Below are 21,417 nucleotides of genomic sequence, written 5' to 3'. Positions count from 1 at the left end.
GGCGCAGTGGACAGAGTATCGGACTGGACCGCAGAAGACCAAGGTTCAAAATCCCGAAGTTGCTGGCGTGAGCATGGGCTCACCAGCTGGACGGGGTCATTAGCTTGAGCGTGAGATCATAGACATGACCCCATGGTTGCTGGCTTGAGCCCAGAGGTCACTGGCTTGAAGCCCAAGGTCTCTGGCTTGAGCCCAAGGTCACTGGCTTGAGCAAGAGGTCACTTGCTCTGCTGTAGTCCGTCAAGGCACATATGAGAAAGCAATCAATGAACAACTAAGGTGTCACAACGAAAAACTGATGATTGATGCTTCTCATCTCTCTCCCTTACTGCCTATCTGTCCCTTCTCTGTCCTTATCTGTTCCTCTCGCTAAAAAAAAAAAAAAAAGGAAATCCTGTCACATGCTACCACATGGAAGAACAAGCACTGAAGTCATTAAGATAAGTAAAATAAGCTAGTCACAGCCCTGGCTGGTTAGCTCAATCAGTTAAGAGCGTTGTCCTAAAAGGACAAGGTTGCAGATTCTATCTCAGGTCAGGTCACACACAGGAAACAACCAGTGAATGCATGCGTGACTGAGTGGAACAACAAATGAATGCTTCCCTTCCCCCTTCTCTGTCTCCCTTTCTCTCTGGCTAAGAATCAATCAATTAATAAAAAATAAGCCCTGGCCTGATATCTCTGTTGGTTGGAGCATCATCCGGAGCACGGAGGTTGCCTATTTGATTCTTGGGTCAGGGTACATAAAAGAGCAACTAGATGTGCCTGTCTCTCTCTCCCTGCCTGTCTCAAAATAAATAAGTACTGCATTTCCCCATGTATAAGACGCAACTTAATTTGGGGACCCAACATTTTTTTTTTTTAATATTTTATTTATTGATTTTTTAGAGAGAGAGGAGTGAGAGAGAGAGACAGAGAGAGAGAGAAGGGGAGGAGCAGGAAGCTTCGACTCCCATATGTGCCTTGACCGGGCAAGCCCAATGTTTTGAACCGGCGACCTCAGTGTTTCAGGTCCATGCTTTATCCCACTGCGCCACCACAGGTCAGGCCCCAACATTTTTTTTAAATGTATTACATAAAGTCACTGAGCTCAAGTTTTATTCATCATAAAATTCATACAACTCCTCATCCGTGCAGAAAAGTGGGAAATGCAAGTAAAAAAATATTTACAACCACTGTATAAGATGCACCCATTTTTAGACCCCCAATTTTTCAAAAAACGGCGCATCTTATACATGGGGAAATACAGTTTATAAATAAATAATAAGCTAGTCACAAAAGGACAAATACATTTCACTTATATGAGATATCTGAATAGTCATACTCTTAGTAGAACTGTGGTTGCCAGAGTCTGGGGGCAGGAGAAAAAGAAGAGTTGTTCAATGGGTCTAGAATTCCAGTTCTGCAAGATGAGAAAGTTGTAGAGATCTGCTGCCTAACAATGTGGATATAATTAACACCATTGTACTATACACTTAAAATGGTTACGATGCTAAATTTTATATTGCTTGTGTTTTTTACCACAATTAAAAAAACACAAAACATGGAGGTTATCAAGGATCATCTAGGTGGGTTCAATGTAATCACAGGGTCCTTAAAAGTGAAAGAGGAAGGCAGAAGACGAGGTCATAGTAATGCAATATAAGATGTAGTAGACCTACTATTATTGTTCCTTTAAAAGGGAGGGAGGGGACTGAGAGCCAAAGAACGCAGCCAGCCTTAGAAGCTGGAAAAAGCAAGGGGAGATTTCTCTCCAACCTCTAAAAAGAAATGCAGCCCTGTTGACACTTTGAGTTTAGCCCAGAGAGACCTGTGTCAGACTTTCAAACTACAGAATGGCAAGATAATAAATCTGTATTGTTTTAAGTAAAAAAGAGGGGCAATTAGAACCTACGATCTGCCCACCTAGTAGAAAGAGACAAGCCATCCCTACTCCCATAAACAGGAGGCAGTTTACCGTCTGGAGAATATAATACAGCAGGACTTCAGACTCAGAGACATCAGATAAGGCCGAAAGAGAAGCATTAAGACCTCAGTATGTACAGGCTTGGACAGTGAGTCCTCCGGCTCCCTTCCTCCCACATTGTTCCCTCAAATCCTCACAGGCTAGCTTTTAGCCTTTTGGTAAAACTGAAAGATTTAAAAAAAAAAAAAAAGGACCTGCAGTTTCTGTGGTCTAGGAGTCAGCAATTCAAATGGCTAGGTTCCTGACGCGACAGTGAAGCTCACTAGGGAAGGAATTTCTAATCCACCTTTTATTGTCTCACTCCTAAATATAAACAGAAAACTAACGTTTCACCATTCGAGAAAAGCTTCTACCATTAAAATCAGGGAACAAAACAAGCTGATAAAAGAAGGAACCCAGAAAGAAAAGAAAAGTATAAAGAGCACAAGAAAACAGCAAAATAATTCAATTCATATTCTGAAAATAGAAAAGAAATCTTGCATCCATGAAATAAAAACAGGATCCTACTTTTTAAAAAATCCTCAGAGACCAATTTAAAAATTAAATTTGAAATTGCAGATATGCTAGTAGAAATTAAAAGTTCAATAAACACTAAGAAAACTTCACAGAAAGTAGAATAAAAACACAAAGAAATGAAAAATAAGAAAAAGACATAAAAATTTAGAGAATTCAACCAGTTCCAAATATCCAACTGACAAACTTGGACGAAAATAGAGAATAAGGGAGAAAATGAATTATCAAAGAAATAGTACAAGAAACTTTCCCAAATTAAATACATGAATTCTGAGTTGAAATGATTGTGAATATCAAAAAGCTGTAATATTTATGCCCCAATGTGAAATGAGAAATAAAAAAATTCATATATAACCAGCTGGGAAGCAGAATAGCTTGAGATATTTCAACATAAGTATCACAAAGTTCTGCCGTGGACAAAACAGTCATAACAAAGTAAACACTGAATACTAATTTAAAGACAGACCAGACTGTAACATGATGCATCCAGAGAATAGAGAGACAATAAGAGCTGGCGTGTACTGAGAGCAAAGGGTTCTTCATGAGAGGTAAATTCTCAACAGGAAATTAATATATCAGTCCAAAATTTAAACAGAAATCAATTAAAGCCTAGACTGGTGTTTAGAAACAGGTGGGTGAACAACAAAAAATATAACTAAGAATGGAAAAGGGCTCTCGTTGGGCAAAGGAGTAATGGGAATATAAAATGAACAAGGAATGGCTGTTATACAGGGCATGGCAAAAGTAGGTTTACAGTTGTGAATATGGAAAATAATATAATAAATAATAATACAAGAAAATAAACTCTCACATATAACTGTAAACCTACTTTTGCCCTACCTTGTAGTAGTATTCAAATTTGAAACTGTGTGCATGCAATTACCTCAAAACACATAAAACCAATGAATAAACAGATGAAGGAAAGAAGGAAAAAAGGAAGGAGGAAGGGAGAAAGGAGGGAGGAAAAGAGGGAGGAAGAAATACTTAACACAGAAAATCTACAAGTTGTTATACAGTGGAGATCTCCAATGTTCATCTGCAAAGAAATAATGAAAATGGCAACTGTCCTAACATTAAGGCAAACAGTCACTTGTGATTTAGAATAAAATTTCCAATTACAACATTATACATGAATTCCAAAAGTGCTGTATTGCAAACAACTAAAATGAGAACAAAATGTGGAAAATGGTGTTGGATGCTTCAAAAATATGATCCTAATAATGAAGACACTTGATATCAAATATGTATATTGAGTTAGAAGAAAATTATTCTGATAGAAAAAAGCATTAGTTATAATACTATTTTATATAAACATGTGACTAAATACACGTTCGTACCTAAATTAATTAAATGATATAAATGTTTTATTATTACATCTATAGTCCCAAATCATTCCTTATATGTCCAAGTTGGCCATAAAAATTGTTTTAGTTCTTTTCAGTGGGAAAACACAAGAAATATAAACCAAGCATAAAAGTACATGAAGTAATTAAAAATCCATTTACCTGATTCATGTTTTCTTCATTGGCCTTCTTTTCAACCTAGGAAAAAATAAGTAAATTAAAGTTCATTCTTCAGGTAATGAGCTGTGTATAAGAAAAAAAATAAAACTAACATTCAAAGTAACTATTATTCACTTCCTGTTCTTTATCTATAGCAAAAATTGTTCTTTCCAACTTCCCAGATAACTTCTGACAGTCACGGCATTCAGAGTAAGCTTTACTAGGTAAACCCAAACAGAAGCAGGCACATACATCCAATGCCAATAAAAAACTGCTCTCCAAGTACATCTAATGGTATGAGTTTGTTTTGTTTTGTTTTTGTTTTTGTTTTTTAATTAAGTGAGAGCAGGGGAAATAAACAGACTTCAGCATGCACCCTGAACAGGATCCACCTAACAAGCTCCCTATGGGGCTGATGCTCTGTTGCTTGGCAACCAAGCTATTTTTAGTGCCTGAGGCAAAGCCAGGGAGCCATTCTCAGCACTGGGGGCACACTCGCTCAAATCAATCGAGCCATGGCTGCGTGAATTGTGGGGGCGGGGGTGGTGGAGAAGCAGATGGTCACTTCTTCTGTATGCCCTGACTGGGACTCAAATCTGGGACATCCACATGCTGGACCAATGCTTTACCACTGAGCCAACAGGCCAGGGCTATGGTATGAGTTTTAAAATCATATACTTATGAATTATCTCTCCTCCATTCAGGTAAATAATTGCTAATTAACAATACAGAGAAAGATGAAGAAGCAAGAAAGCATATTTTTCTAAACTATAAGAATTACAACTGCAGCAACATGATTAATTTTTGGCACATCATCAATAATAAGTGGAACAATTAGACTCTATGTACATATATGTACAAATAAAGAGCTTATAGACTTTAACCCAAATCGCCTTAAAGGCTTAGAAATGCTTCCTCATTTAATTCCATGAAAGATGTTCTCAACTAAAAATGAAATGATCCTTTAAAAACATATTTGTGAACATAGAGTCACGTACCATTTAACGACAGGTATATGTTCTGAGACAGGCGTCATTGTGCGAACATCAGAGAGTGCACTTACACAAACCTAGATGGTATAGACTGCTACTGTACTTGTACGTGCAGCACTTTATAGCGCTGGCAGCACAGTAGGTTTGTTTACATAAGCATCACCTCCAACGGGAGTAATCGTGGCGTAAACCCTGCAGTTGGCTTTTCTCTTTGGAATGCAAGTGTCAGATTTCAGCTTTGATTGCCTGGCCCAGGCCTCCACTTCAAAGAGGCATCCCTCCAAGGAAGGCTATCTCAAAGAAACAGACGTCAGCCACAGGGCTAGATAAAGATCCAGGCCTCCTCCCCTCAGAGTCGCCTTTGTTTTAAAGATCTGGATTGATTTAGATAACCGATCATTTGAACTACCCTTTTTCTATCTCTTCCTGCTTTAAATTCCTGCTCTTCTATTTTAAATTGATCAATAAAGAGGGAGCCTGGGACCAATAAAAAGGCCCCATCCTCCTCAACCCCAATAAAAGCAGAAGCTCAGACCCAAGCACACACACTCTCTCTCTAACCTCCACCTGCTCTGTAATCCCAGGAGTGCCTTGTGGCTCCAGGGTCTGTAAGTAAGAAACGCTTTCTCCTTCAAAGTTTCCTAATGGTGGTTGCTGAAAAGTGTCTTGCAAAGAACTACAAGGGTCAGTCCAGTTTTAACATTTGGTTTCGAAGGAGTAGGTGTGTTTGCGGGAAGCTCTGGGCCCGGAGGAGTACGCTCACTAGCGATGGCTACCGCATCACTAGACAATAGGGATTTTTCATCTCCATTATAATCGTATGAGACTACTGTCCTATATGCGGTCCACCTGCAATGCGTTATGCAGTTTATGACTATATTTGTAAAATATGTGAATTATGATGCCCGCAGAAAGAGGTTGTTTCCTTAAAGATTAATAAACATTTGCATTAATGTATGTATTACATACAGACAGAAAAACACAGAAATCTTGACTGGCTTACTTAATTTTCCTAAAGTAAATACTTACATGTGACTACCACAAACCAGTATGTGCTAGAATCTAAATTACTGATGCATCATCATCTCATTTCATCTTTGATCTTACAATTGCTATGAAGCCCATAAACAGATAAGAAGAGTAAGTCTCAAAGCAGCTAAGTACGACACCCAAAGTTCAACAGTTAGTAGAGAAGGCAAAGCTGTTCCCCTTTTCAGCTTCTATGCAGAACCAGACATCAAAAGCAAAAAAAAAAAAAAAGTTCACTGAAAATAGGCCATTGTAATTAGATATAGAATATGTTGTATTGTCCCCACCATGAATCATTTAAAAGAAAAGAACCAAGTAATTCAGGCTCCACAGTCTTCTGAATTACCTAAAAATTGAAGGTCTGTCACGTGTAAAGTAGGACTGCTTATCTTTCTGTAGCTCAAAGGAGACATTTCTTTCCCTTTTTTTATTTTTTTATTTTTTAAATGAGAGGATAGGGAGGCAGAGACAGACTCCTGCATGCACTCTGACCAGGATCCACCAGGAAAACCCACTAGGGGGGCGATGCTCTGCCCATCTGGGGCCCATGCTCTGTTGGAACCAGAGCCATTTTTTAGCACCTGAGGTGGAGGCCATGGAGCCATCCTTAACACCTGGGGCCAACTCGCTCCAATAGAGGCATGGCTGCAGGAGAAGAGAAGAGAAGAGAAGAGAAGAGAAGAGAAGAGAAGAGAAGAGAAGAGAAGAGAAGAGAAGAGAAGAGAAGAGAAGAGAAGAGAGAAAGAACGTGAAGGGGAGGGGTGGAGAAGTAGATGGGTGCTTCTTCTGTATGCCTTGACTGGGAATTGAACCCAGGACATTCACACACCAGGCCTATAACTCTACTATTGAGCCAACTGGCCAGGGCCTAAAGGAGACATTTCAAAAGAAATCCTCACACTTTATAAGATCTGATTTTCTGACATGTTAACTTGTCTCATCACTCTGCACACTTTCCCTCTGCAGTGGGGGAAATCAAAGAAACACAATGTCCCTCAGAGAGTCACAGATGTAGGGAGGCAAATTAAACAGAACATCATTGAGGAACCTATGATAATGCCATCTTCAAGTGGCATGCCAACCTGCAAAAATATTTAATTCTATCATAAGTACTTTCAAAAAGCAGGGGCCAAAATAAGAACACAGTTGAAAAGGGGAATTTTCTATTCTGCTACTTGAAGACAGGAAATAAAATATCTCAATAAATTGACATAAGATTGGATCTGATGTACTTACTAAAAGGCTTCCTGAATCCTCATCGATAAATTCAAAATAGTATGTCAATGACAAAAACTATGATGATCAGACAGCATGAAATTCTTTTTACACTTAATCCTACCAGAACCCTGCAAACTAGGAGGGGTTAGCATCCTCGGCCTCTTGGCGCAGACGTTGGGCACAGAGGTTATATCACTCGCCCAGGTTGCAAAATTGTCCAAGATCCAAAACTTCTCCAAGTTCACACTGCTAGGAAGTAGAAAAGGGCTCCAAATCATGTCTGCTGGATACCAACCAAAGACACAAAACAATTCCGGCTTAATGATGAAAGCAAACAAATCCGCTTTTCAATTCTAATTCATCTAATGATTCTTTCACTATTCTCTGGTTTCTGATTGCTTTTGATATGTCCTGAGTAAAAGATCTTGATATCCTGAGATCAAGAGATGATACTCGTGAGACGGGGGAAGTGTCTTGAAGTTAGCAAGTGACTGGACAGGAAACCAGAACAAATCTGGATAGACTCTTTTTACAGATTAGGTGACTGCTAAAGTAGCCGAGCACTCACTGGTGATGTCTTTATTACTTATTACTATTTTTTTATAAATTAAATTTAATAGGGTGGCATTGGTCCACAAGAACACATAGGTTTCAGGTAAACATCTCTAGGACACTTGAATTGTTCATTGCATTTATGTGCCCATCACCCAAAGTCAAATCATTTTGGTCTGGTGATGTCTTTATATGAGATCTAGCACAGTGAATGCATTGTAAAAGCTGCAGTCTTGATTTTACACTGAACACATGCTGTGAAGGTACAACATGAGAAGTTCTTTTCCAGGACTAATGAATAAGCAACTTAACTATGCTCGCCTTGCAAGTAGACCATCTAGGGGAAAAAAGATCCAAATTGCACTTGTAAGGATACGGCTCTAAACCAGGCGTCCCCAAACTATGGCCCATGGGCCACATGTGGCCCCTGAGGCCATTTATCCACCCCCCCCCGTTGCACTTCCAGAAGGGGCACCTCTTTCATTGGTGGTCAGTGAGAGGAGCACTGTATATGGCGGCCCTCCAACAGTCTGAGGGACAGTGAACTGGCCCCCTGCTTTAAACATTCAATTAAATCTGAGTATAGTAAGGCAAAGATCTTTGTAGACATTAACCCAATGACATTCAGAAGAATACTGGGGTGAAGTGGGACAGAATAACGTACCTTTCCCTTAATAATGATGATTCTGATAGAGCAATACTCAAACTCCAATGTGTTTACTATCAGTGACATCCTCTCAAGAAAAACCACACTGAAGTAGAAGTTCAAAGAGTAAAAAGGAATGAGCATAAGAAACAAAGCTGAGGAAGGAAAGTATTTTTTATTAGTTTTAATGGGGTGACATTGATAAATCAGGGTACATATGTTCAGAGAAAACATCTCCAGATTATTTTAACACTGAATTTTATTGCATACCCCTCACCCAAAGTAAAATAGTCTTCCGTCACCTTCTAACTGGTTTTCTTTGTGCCCCTCCCCTCCCTCTACCCCCTCCCTCTCCCCTCCCCCATAACCACCACACTCTTGTCCATGTCTCTGAGTCTCATTTTTATGTCCCACCTATGTATGCAATCATATAGTTCTTAGTTTTTTCTGATTTACTTCTTTCACTCAGTATAATGTTATCAAGGTCCATCCATGTTGTTGTAAATGATCCAATGTCATCATTTCTTATGGCTGAGTAGTATTCCATAGTATATATGTACCAAAGCTTTTTAATCCACTCTACTGATGGACACTTGGGCTGTTTCCAGATCTTCACTATTGTGAACAATGCTGCCATAAACATGAGGGGTGCATTTCTCCTTTTCAAACTGTGCTATGGTATTCTTGGGATATATTCCTAAAAGTGGGATGGCTGGGTCAAAAGCAGTTTGATTTTTAATTTTTTGAGGAATCTCCACACTGTTTTTACAGTGGCTGCGCCAGTCTGCATTCCCACCAGCAGTGCAGGAGGGTTCCCTTTTATCCACATCCTCCCAGCACTTATTCTGTGTTGTTTTGTTAATGAGCGCCATTCTGACTTGTGTGAGGTGATATCTCATTGTGGTTTTAATTTGCATTTCTCTAATGATTAGCGATGTTGAGCATTTTTTCATATACCTATTGGCCATCTGTGTGTCCTCTTTGGAGAAGTGTCTATTCATTTCTTTTTCCCATTTTTTGATTGGATTGTTTGTCTTCCTAGTGTTGAGTTTTACAAGTTCTTTATATATTTTGGTTATTAACCTCTTATCAGACGTATTGTCGAATATGTTCTCCCATTGTATAGTTTGTCTTTTTATTCTGTTCTTATTGTCTTTAGCTGTGCAAAAGCTTTTTAGTTTGATATAGTCCCATTTGTTTATCTTGTCTTTTATTTCACTTGCCCGTGGAGATAAATCGGCAAATATATTGTTGCGAGAGATGTCCGAGAGCTTATTGCCTATGTTTTCTTCTAAGATGCTTATGGTTTCACGGCTTACATTTAAGTCTTTTATCCATTTTGAGTTTATTTTTGTGAATGATGTAAGTTGGTGGTCTAGCCAACATCATACTCAATGGGCAAAAATTAAAAGCAATCCCCATAAGATCAGAAACAAGGCAGGGGTACCCCCTTTCACCACTCTTATTCAACATAGTCCTGGAAGTCCTAGTCACAGCAATCAGAGAAGAAGAAAAAATAAAAGGCATCCAAATTGGAAAAGAAGAAGTAAAACTATCATTATTTGCAGATGATATGATATTGTATACAGAAAACCCTAAAGTCTCAGTCAAAAAACTACTGGTCCTGATAAATGAATTCAACAAGGTGGCAGGATATAAAATTAATACTCAGAAATCAGAGGCATTTTTATACACCAACAATGAACTGTCAGAACGAGAAATTAAGAAAACAATTCCCTTCTCTATTGCAACCAAAAAAATAAAGTACTTAGGAGTAAATTTAACCAAGGAGATTAAAGACTTATACTCGGAAAATTATAAAACACCGATAAAAGAAATCAAGGAAGATACAAACAAGTGGAAGCATATACCATGCTAATGGTTAGGAAGAATAAACATCATTAAAATGTCTAATATTACCCAAAGCAATTTATAAATTCAATGCAATACCAATTAAAATACCAATGACATATTTCAAAGATATAGAACACATATTCCAAAAATTTATATGGAACCAGAAAAGAACACGAATAGCCTCAGCAATCTTGAAAAGGAGGAATAAAGCAGGAGGTATCACACTTCCAGATATCAAGTTATACTACAAGGCCATTGTACTCAAAACAGCTTGGTACTGACATAAGAACAGGCATATAGATCAATGGAACAGAACAGAGAACCCAGAAATACACCCATGCCTTTATGGTCCATTGATATTTGATGAAGGAGGTAAGAGAGTACAATGGAGTAAAGGCAGCCTCTTTAATAAATGGTGTTGAGAAAATTGGACATCTATCTGCAAAAAAAAAAAGAAAAGAAAAAGAAGGAAAGTACTGAAGCTCACATTATTCTGCAAGGGATGACAAACTCCCACTTTACAAGTTTGTATTTTCCTTTCAAAGATTGTTAGCTCCTCCTAGACCAGGGAGGGCAGTGGGTCAGCCTTACTGATTGAGTGGCAGTCCAGAAAACACCACTGGGAAACAAAGCTGCAATCAACCGCCACTGTCCACCATGCAAACACGACACAGAAATCGCAGCAGGCAAGCTTCATTTTAGGTAGCCCTGTCCCAATTATAACTTGGTTATTTCTTCTCAGGGGAAAGATGGTATGTAATTAGAAATGAACAATTTAGAGAGGCCAATAACAGCACAAGAACAATTTAATTATACTTTTCTAATCATTTTATTGTTTTATTAAAATTGTACTTTATTAGGAAACCACTGGAAACTTTCTCTTCCTCACTCATAAACAGCATGTTATGCAAATGAAATCTTGGTTTAAGAAAACACAAAATCCAAAGTTAGTGTTCTTCCTCTAATGTCAAACTCGCAAACACAGTTTAACTGAAACTCTTCTTTCTTTCCTTTGCTTAGAGAGAAACTTCACAATCTCTCAAGATGGAGGGATTCAACTACAGTTGAAAAGGCCCAGCTATCATGTGTCTAGCCTATTAGTTAAAAAAGAAACAGGCCCAAATGAAGTCATTTTTGCTAAACCACATCACCAAATTAAAACTTAATAACTAAATCACCTAGTTTCAGCCAGCCTCAGGAGTAGAATTTTAAACCAATTAGTCTGGGATTTCCTGATCAACACACGGGAGGCAATTTGCTTCATAACACCCCTGCCTTCTCCTAAGGAAATGTCCTTATCTAAAATAATCCACACTTCCAACTTCTTAGTCCTACCTTCTTTCTGGCTACAAAAACCTTCCATTTTGTCTAACTCATCTGAGGGTCCTTCTAGTTGCTAGAAAGGATACTGCCTGATTCATTTACCTCTTAATGAAGCCAATTTGGTCTTTTTTCTTTTTATTTCTTTTTTTAGTGAGAGGAGGCGAGATAGTGAGATGGACTCCCACATGCACCCCAACCGGGATCCACCCGGCAATACCTGTCTGGGGCCAATGCTTGAATCAACCAAGCTATGCTCAGCACCTAGGGCTGAGGCTCCAACGAACTGAGCTATCTATACTCAGTGCCCAGGGCCTACGTTCGAACTAACTGAGCTATCCTCAGCACCTGGGCCAACACTCAAGCCATGTCAATCAAGCCACTGGCTGAGAGAGGGGAAGAGAGAGAGAGAAGGGAGAGAGAAGCAGATGGTCACTTCTCCTGTATGCCTGCCCTGGGATCAAACCTGGGACATCTGCACACCAGGCCTATGCTCTATACACTGAGCAAACCAGCCAGGGAATTCGATCTTCAATCTACTCAGTTGAATTTCTTTCTAAATCTTCTTGAGGACTTTTTTCCCCCCACTGATTTGAGAGAGAGGAAAGGAGGCAGGTGGGGGTGGGGAAGGAGAGAGGGAAAGAAACATCAACTGGTTGGTCCACTTAGTTGTTCCATTTAATTGTGCACTCACTGGTTACTTCTTCTGTGTGTCCTGACTGGGAATCAAAACCGCAACCTTGGTGGGCCGGGACAACACTCCATCTATTGAGCCAGGGCCTAAATCTTCAGATTTTTAAAAAATGTTATTAATTGATTTTAGAGAGTGTGGACAAGAAAAGGGGCCACATATTAAACCTGACAAGCTCAGGGGAGGCCTACATGGCAGCCTTGCAAACTAAAAGACCTAAAGTAACCACACTGATGGTCTGAAATGAAAACTTTCTAACTAAAAGCAGTCTGTAGCAGGTACAGGGGTCCTGGGGTTACAACAGTCTCGACATACAACGTTTTGAGTTTACAATGCTCACTCCCATAAAACCTTTTAAAAATTGAGACGTGAGCGTTTCAGCTTATGCCGTTAGTGTCATACTTACAGACTACATGGGCGAATAGTTTGGTTGTGTGCAGCGGAAGAACACGCAGTAATGTGTTGTATGAGTGAGGGAGTTGACATCCCCCAGTACACTTACCTACGCCATTTTGGACTGTTAAAAGCACAAGTGTTCCATTTGTGTTGCTTTGTTTGGCAACTTTTTGGCCCTTATCATGGCTCTTAAGTGAAAGTCTGAGTCTTCAGATGTTAGTGCTTCGAAGAAGAAGAAAGCCATCACATTGGATGTCACAGAGCTACTGGCATCACATGGAGAGGAGCTGTCTGCTGAGGACCTCATTCAGCTGAAGAAGCAGCTGGTTGAAGAAGAAGAGACAGAAATCCCAGCACTCAAGAGATTTACTACGTAGGGTTTGGCAGAAGGTTTTTCTATGGTGGAGGATGGGTTGGCAAAATTTCAGGCTGAGGACCCCAGAGATGACAGATTCAGAAAGGTCTACAGAGCTGTTATGGATGCCTTGCAATGCTATCGGCAGATTTTGGAAAAGAAGTTATCAACCTTCTAAACTAGCCTGCAACAATTCTTTAAGAAATCAGAGAGGTCTGCAACAGATCCTGTACCCTCTACTTCAGCTGCTTCTGGAGATGAAACGCCTGTAGTGCAGGTACAATCATCTCCAGCATCTTCTGCATGTTCCTGAGGCAATCCTGATTCACCTGACCCAGTATCTCCAGCACCTTCTGCAGGTTCTCCTGCCTCTCCAGCTTCCTCCTCCCAATAGGTCACTCTCTCCCACCTTGCAATGCCCCTTCCAGTGTACAAGCCAACCACGGGAATAAAGATAAGAATTTTTTTTTACACTCATTTTTATTTGTCATTTTTTCCTGTTACACAACAGTGTACAGCACAGTATATTTATGTCCTTTTCTTTTTTCTGTGGCTTAGTTGTGTTTTTACATTCTAGATCAGGGGTCCCCAAACTACGGCCCGCGGGCCACATGCGGCCCCCTGAGGCCATTTATCCGGCCCGCCACACTTCTGGAAGGGGCACCACCATCTCATTAGCCAAAAGCAGGCCCATAGTTCCCATTGAAATACTGGTCAGTTTGTTGATTTAAACTTACTTGTTCTTTATTTTAAATATTGTATTTGTTCCCGTTTTGTTTTTTTACTTTAAAATAAGATATGTGCAGTGTGCACAGGTATTTGTTCATAGGTTTTTTTTATAGTCCGGCCCTCCAATGGTCTGAGGGACAGTGAACTGGCCCCCTGTGTAAAAAGTTTGGGGACCCCTGTTCTAGATTATGATTTTACAACTGTGTCAGGATAGGTAAGTGACTTAGGCTAGGGTGTGTTTTGACTTACACCAAAATTCAGGTTACATCACCATTTTAGGAATTGTGTCATTACCCAAGGACCCCTGTAGTTATATCCTAGGTGGTATGTTTCCCTAAGAAAGGTCAATGTTTACCTCAACTGAGGCTATCTGTTGCCCTTTTGCATCTACAGTAACATACCTGATAACCTGCCTTTGAAATGAAAGAATAACTTGCTTTTGAAATGTAAGACTAATCTTTTCCAGACCCTCAGGGCAAAGCCACCACACTAAAGCAGAGCCCACTAACCCCTTCATTGTTATTATTATCACGTTAACTATTAACTGTTAGCTATTCTATGCCTGCCTACGGAAAAGAAGTGTGTGTGTCCAGCCCTTGCTGGATAGCTTGGTTGGTTGAGTCCTCTCCGTATGATGCAGCAGAGGTAGCCACTTGATCTCTGGTCAGGACACTTACAGGAATAGCTTAATGTTCCTATCTCTCTCTCTCTCTCCCTGCCTCTCTCTCTAAAATCAATAAATACTGTATTTCTTTTTTTGAGAGACAGAGAGACAGGGAGAGAGAGAGAGAGAGAGAGAGAGAGAGAGAGAGAAACATTAAGCTACTCCTGTAGGTGTCCTGACCGGGAATCAAACCAGGAACCTCTGCACTCCAGAACAAAGCTCCAACCAACAGAGCTATCCTGCCAGGGCTTAATTTTCATTGATTTTTAATAGAGATAGAGAGGGGAAGGGAGAGTGAGGGTAAGGGTGAAAAGGAAGCATTTGTTATTCCACTCAGTCATGCAATTTTTTTCCTGCTTCCCATGTATGCCCTAACCAGGGATCAAACCTGCAACCTCGTTGTTCCGGGATGACGCTCTGAACCGACTGAGCTAACCAGGCAGGGCCACTAAATATAAATAAATAAATAAATAAATAAATAAAGAAAGAAAGAAAGAAAGAAAGAAAGAAAGAAAGAATTAAGAGTACGTGTCTGTATGTTTCACTTTTTTATCCAATCTCTAAAATTGCCCACTTTGCTTTTTCCCACCTCCCTAATTTATCACCAATGGAAATCATGTAACCCAGTGGTCCCCAACCCCCGGCCATGGACTGGTACTGGTCCGTGGGCCATTTGGTACTGGTCCTTAGAGAAAGAATAAGTAACTTACATTATTTCCGTTTTATTTATATTTAAGTCTGAATGATTTTTTATTTTTAAAAAATGACCAGATTCCCTGTTACATCCGTCTAAGACTCACTCTTGACACTTGTCTCGGTCACGTGATACATTTATCCGTCCCACCCTAAAGGCCGGTCCATGAAAATATTTTCTGACATTAAACCGGTCCGTGGCCCAAAAACGGTTAGGGGCCACTGATGTAACCCATTATGTTTTCCCCTTTGATTCTGACGTGTAAAAGAAGTTGTGAAACTGCCATTTTCCATAGTACTACTTTCTTAGTCCATTGAGATTTTGATTCATAGCAACTGTCGTCAGTTTGGCTCAAAAAAAAAACAAAAAATTCTTCCAGGTTTCGGCGTTTCTTATGATGACAATAGAAAGAGGAAGGCGGGAGGAGGGGGGAGACATGGATTTGTTGTTCTTCTTATTTATGCATTCATTGGTTGATTCTTTTTTTAAAACCTTTTATTTGTTTGTTTATTTATTCATTTTCAGGGACAGAGTGAGTTAGAAAGAGGGATAGATAGGGACAGACAGACAGGAACGGAGAGAGATGAGAAGCATCAATTATCAGTTTTTCGTAGAGACACCTTAGTTGTTCATTGATTGCTTTCTCATATGTGCCTTGACCGCGGGCCTTCAGCAGACCGAGTAACCCCTTGCTCGAGCCAGTGACCTTGGGTCCAAGATGGTGAGCTTTTTGCTCAAACCAGATGAGCCCGTGTTCAAGCTGGTGACCTTGAGGTCTCGAACCTGGGTCCTTCCGCATCCCAGTCTGATGCTCTATCCACTGTGCCACCGCCTGGTCAGGCCATTGGTTGATTCTTGTATGTGCCCTGACCAGGGATCAAGCTTATCCAGATGGTGTTCTAACCAACTGAACTACACAGCCAGGGCTTAATTTTCATTTTAACAGGTGATTGAAAGTTGTTGTCTCCTACTGAAAGCTAATACTGAAGACCTGACTATGACTTCAAAGCGAACAACCAGTCCTCTCTGCTTCCACAAAGAGGTAAGGAATCTAGTGCCTTCCTTAGCCTGAAGGGAAGGAAAGGTACTCTAATCCCTTCATTCAGCAAACATTTACTGATTGGGATAAATAAAGAAAGTGGCTTCCCTGAAGGAGCTCTCAGTGTGACAAGGAGAAAAACATGTTCACCAGTATTTTACATTTCTGTGTGGCACCTGATACCATGGAGGTAAATAACAACATCAACACACACAAGCACATCTCAGGTAGTGGCCAGGTACAATTCCAAGACATTGTACTACCTTATTTTAATCCCTGAAACAAGCCTGTGAGACATCAAATGCCTTCCTTTTACTGATAGAAGCTAGTTTGTATGGGACACAAAATGTTTTCCAAACAAAAAGAGTATTTTTTACTGTAATTAAATCTTCAGATACCCCAACCCTACCTTAATATATAAATGTTAATTGCTATTTTACCTTTTCCAGGCTGAGTCTCAGGTTTCCAGAACTTTTACTAAGAAATCAACAAGTTGAAGAAATAACTTTCTTTTTTTAAAATTTTTATTTATTGATTTGAGAGAGAGAGGAAGGGAGAGAGACAGGGATGCTCCTGTATGTGTCCTGACCTGGGGATTGAACCAGCAGCCTCTGTGCTTAGGAACATCGCTCTAACCTAGTTATCCAGCCAGAGCAAAGAAATAATTTTCTAAAAGTTCCTATTATCATGGGCACATTGATGTGGTAATATAATCTTCCTTGTATGTCATTTAATCACAGGTCCTTGAGGGCACTAGCCACACTTTATTAGTGCCTATAATGTCCTCATTACCTAGGACAGAAATTGGAAAGCACCTAACAAAACCCATTCATATTTGTTATCAATTATATCCAATCAAGTCTCTTAGTTTAGCCCAGTCAAGCCATCTGATTCACCCACCTTACTTTCCACACTTAGTCATTATTTCAACACTGAATTACTATGCACTCTGAAAAGATCTATTCATCATTAAACATTTTGCCCAATACTGTCCTTTCCCTAACCCTGCTCCCCGCCCTGTTAATCTATGTCCACCACCTGGTTTAGAAAGAACAATGGAAATATATTTGCAATGATGGGGTAAATGTTCACATGTTCCTTTTTGCCTTACAACTTTTTTCTCAAAATATCATGTATGCATCCAATAAATTCTGGACTAGTAATTACCTCAGCATAATACATGATTATAATTTAGTTTCTATTTAAAAACCCATCTTTAGCCCTGGCCGGTTGGCTCAGTGGTAGAGCGTCGGCCTGGCATGCGAAAGTCCCGGGTTCGATTCCCGGCCAGGGCACACAGGAGAAGCGCCCATCTGCTTCTCTACCCCTCCCCCTCTCCTTCCTCTCTGTCTCTCTCTTCCCCTCCCGCAGCCAAGGCTCCATTGGAGCAAAGTTTGCCCAGGCGCTGAGGATGGCTCTGTGGCCTCTGCCTCAGGCGCTAGAGTGGCTCTGGTCGCAACAGAGCGACTCCCTGATGGGCAGAGCATCGCCCCCTGGTGCGCGTGCTGGGTGGATCCCGGTCGGGCACATGTGGGAGTCTATCTGACTGCCTCCCCATTTCCAGCTTCAGAAAAATACAAATAATAATAATAATAAAAACAAAACAAAAAACCCATCTTTATATAGTCTTATGCCACTATCAAAAATTTTTTAAACTAAAATAAGATCAAATCCTGTTAATTTTTTAAAGTAATGCTCTAAACTATATCTAATCTCCTGTCATCCAAGTTGCCTCCCCTTGAAACAGTCACACTATCTCTCAGTCAGAAAGTCTCATAAGTATAGATTATGTCATATCCCAAACATACAGCAATTCAATAAATACTTTAAAAACTAATCTAAGGCCCTGGCTGGTTAGCTCAGTCAGTTAAGAGTGTCGTCCCTAAACAACAAGGTTGCGGGTTCGATCTCTAGTAAGGGCACACATGGGAAGCAACCAAAGAATGCACGACTAAGAGGAACAACAAATGAACACTTCCCTTCCCCCTCTCCCTCTCTCTCTTCCTCTCTCTGTCTCTCTTAAAAAATTATATATATATTATAAAAGTAAGCCCTGGCCAGATACCTCGGTTGGTTGGATCATCATTCTGAGTGCAAAGGTTGCTGGTTCAATTCCCCGATCAGGGCACATACAGGAGCAGCTCAATATTCCTGTTCCTCTCTCTCCCTGCCTCTCTCAAAAACAAAAACAAACAAACAAAACTAATCTAAATACCCTGTCTTTTACACCTGGATTCTTTTTAGATATTGAGAAAAATATTTAATGAAAATTAATGGCACTCAGAACAGTACAAATTTCCTAACTTCCTTTTTAAATACTTTGAAGTAATTTATGGCTTCAAAGGAAATTAGCATGAATTGTAAAACCAAGCTACCATAATAAACTTTGCAAGTCACAAAAGGTGCCTTTTGTGAGGCAAAATTAAGCTGGCTAATAGGACTCTGAGATGAACTGTAAGGACTATAAAGTGAACTGTAAGGAAACCCCAAAATAATCTACGATAGAAACAAATCAAAATATTAAATATAATTTCAAGGCAGAATATGGGAAATGTTTTTAACCAAGAATCAAGTAATTTACTGAAATCAGGTTTGTAATAGACATACATCAAGGTTTCTGTTTACCACTCGTATTTCTGGGGGATTCGACCACACCCTTAGGCTCACTTGCCATCTTCTGTATCACCTGATACAACTCCAGACACATCTATAGCTGACTGGACCTAAAAGAGCACCTGACCCAGAGGCAGCCATTCATAGGCCTGTTACTTGTGTTTATTGGCAAAAAGGTGAAGTCAGCCAATCAGACCTCTGCCTCAAGAACTGGAATCAAGAGGCCTAAAAGACACTGCCACTTAGATCTTAGGGTAAGAGAAATCTTCCTGGGCCATGTCTGTCACAGAAAGTGAGAGCTGAACCCAAGCCAGTTCCTAATCAGAGATTCTCACATCTGCTTCTAATCACAATCCTTTAACCTCTACCTTACTTGACCTGGTTTTTTGCCATTTAAAAAAATAAATAAAAAAAAAACAACCAAAAAGACAGAGATCATAGAAAGTTAAGTTAAAAATTTTAATATAATAGAATACCTTCTTCTTTTAGACTAGATGAAGGAAACAGCTCGTATCACTTAGTAAGAAATCTGAAGTCAAATTTTAAAAGAAATGCCATTTTATTATTTTCAACTGCCTCTCTGTTTTAGACTTTAGTTTCTCACCTATAAAGTGAGGGCAGTTTATGAGAAGGTCTCTAAGTTGTCTTCCATGGTTTATAATCTTAGTATAGGCAGTCATTGGTATATCAACATGTCCTTTTCACACCAAAAAGGACTCTATTTTTGGACAGTTTTGGGGCAGTGATGGAAAACATTCTCTGTTACCTAGGCTGTCATTGACAAATACCAATCCTATCAAATTCATAATTGGTACCAACATTTCTTATTAAAATTGTTAAAAATGAGTTGCTTTCCAAGGTTTCCCTATTATAGCTATATGTACATATAATATGTACATAAATCACACTATTTTCAATTGATCTACACTTAAAATATACAATGACACTACAGTGCCCTGCCTCTCCCTTAGTTTAAAGAAAATAAAAAGCAGAGCACTTGAATAACTGCCCAAGAATTATTCACCCATTCACTCATTGCTCCATGTCTCCAGCATGCATCACTGAAGTCGTAATAACCATGGGCTACCAAGCATCGCCTCCCTTAGGGGGCCCAAAAGTTCTCAATGGCTTAGTTATCAACAAAATAATGGAGACTTAACTGTCCAGATAAAAGAAAAGTGACTTTCTGGGCTGAATTATTGTTCCCTTTTAGTTACTAAAAATCTTTGTGAAATGTATTATAATTTTTTCTTTTCACCTGTTTGCAAAATTAGATGTTCTTTGAATGGTATTAGTAATTAAGAATACACACAAATAATTAGCAAAACCTTAGCCCTAAGTCAGATCACTTATTAGAAATATTTCTCCCTAGTTCTTTTTTTAGTGCACCAAAAGAAAAGGAAACGTTATTTGATCCACTTATGTTTGTGTGTGCGTGTGCGTGTGTGTGTGTATATACACACACACACACACACACACAAATATGGTATTAAATGCATTTTTACTTTCTGTAATTTTTTGTATATTTTTGCATACTTTTTATATCTGTATTTTACACATACTTTTTGTATACTTCTTGTTTTATAAATTCATTTTATAAGTTTAGAACTATACATTCTACTTTATAATAATTTCTCATGCCACAATATATGGACATGTTTCCAGGCTACTAAACTATTAAATAGTCTTCTACATTTTTGTTCCTCTTCTTTTTTTTGAGAGATGGCTTATTCAGTGATTTGTAAAGAATTAGGGTTTCCCCCTCCCACTTCTAATAACATTTATTTTCTTATAAGAGTTACCTTGGTTCACTATAAATTTCTGGAAAACATAGTAGGGTTTCGCCAAATTGAAAATATGTATGCACATTATTTTATAACTTTTTTTCACTCGCACTGCATCCTAAACACTTTCCTATCTCCTTAAATGTACTTCTTGGGTTACATATTTCCTGATTTCTTTTTTTTTAAACAGGAGTCCCTTCAATCAATTTCACATGATCATCATGAGTCAAGGTCATCATTAAGAACACTGATAATTGCAATACACTATAGCTATGGTTGCAAGTGACATGTACACAATTGGGATGAGCAACCCCAGGAGATACCCTAAATCTGTTCGGTTTTATTAACTTTATTAATTTAAAAAGTTCTCCAATTTCAAGCTTTTTAATCAGTGGCCTCTCCCTCATGAAAGCAAAAGAAATATAAAATAGTTCTCAATTAATCTAGCATCTGCAAAGTGAGTTATTAACTCAAACAAACTTTTCCCAAGCAATGTTCTCATTCTCTATATCAGTGGTAGTCAACCTGGTCCCTACCGCCCATTAGTGGGCATTCTAGCTTTCATGGTGGGTGGTAGCGGAGCAACCAAAGTATAAATAAAAAGATAGATTTAACTATAGTAAGTTGTTTTATAAAGATTTATTCTGCCAAACTTAGCAAAAATCCGACATAAAGTACTTGGTAAGTAATTATTATTATATGCTTTAACTTGCTGTAACTCTCCTTTATAAATTTTATAAAGTAAAGTTACTTCCCTACTTTATAAATCACCATTACTGTGGAACCAGTGGGCGGTTAGAAAATTTTACTACTAACAGAGATACAAAAGTGGGCGGTAGGTAAAGGTTGACTACCCCTGC

At 39.2% G+C, this 21,417-nt stretch overlaps 1 protein-coding gene across 9 annotated transcripts in view; it reads right to left on the bottom strand.

Moving 5' to 3' along the window:
* SGMS1 (sphingomyelin synthase 1) overlaps positions 1–21,417 on the bottom strand; it is a 325,673-nt gene that overhangs the window by 146,430 nt on the left and 157,826 nt on the right. For all 9 annotated transcript variants that reach the window (XM_066244178.1, XM_066244179.1, XM_066244177.1 and 6 more), the window contains one exon: positions 3,985–4,020. The gene's annotated coding sequence lies outside the window, so the exon portion shown is untranslated. The remainder of the gene's footprint in view (positions 1–3,984; positions 4,021–21,417) is intronic.

The sequence above is a fragment of the Saccopteryx bilineata genome, chromosome 9 (genome assembly GCF_036850765.1).
Source record: "Saccopteryx bilineata isolate mSacBil1 chromosome 9, mSacBil1_pri_phased_curated, whole genome shotgun sequence".
NCBI lineage: Eukaryota > Metazoa > Chordata > Mammalia > Chiroptera > Emballonuridae > Saccopteryx > Saccopteryx bilineata.
Note: the sequence above shows the minus strand (reverse complement) of the source record. Positions and strands in the feature narration are given on the sequence as shown.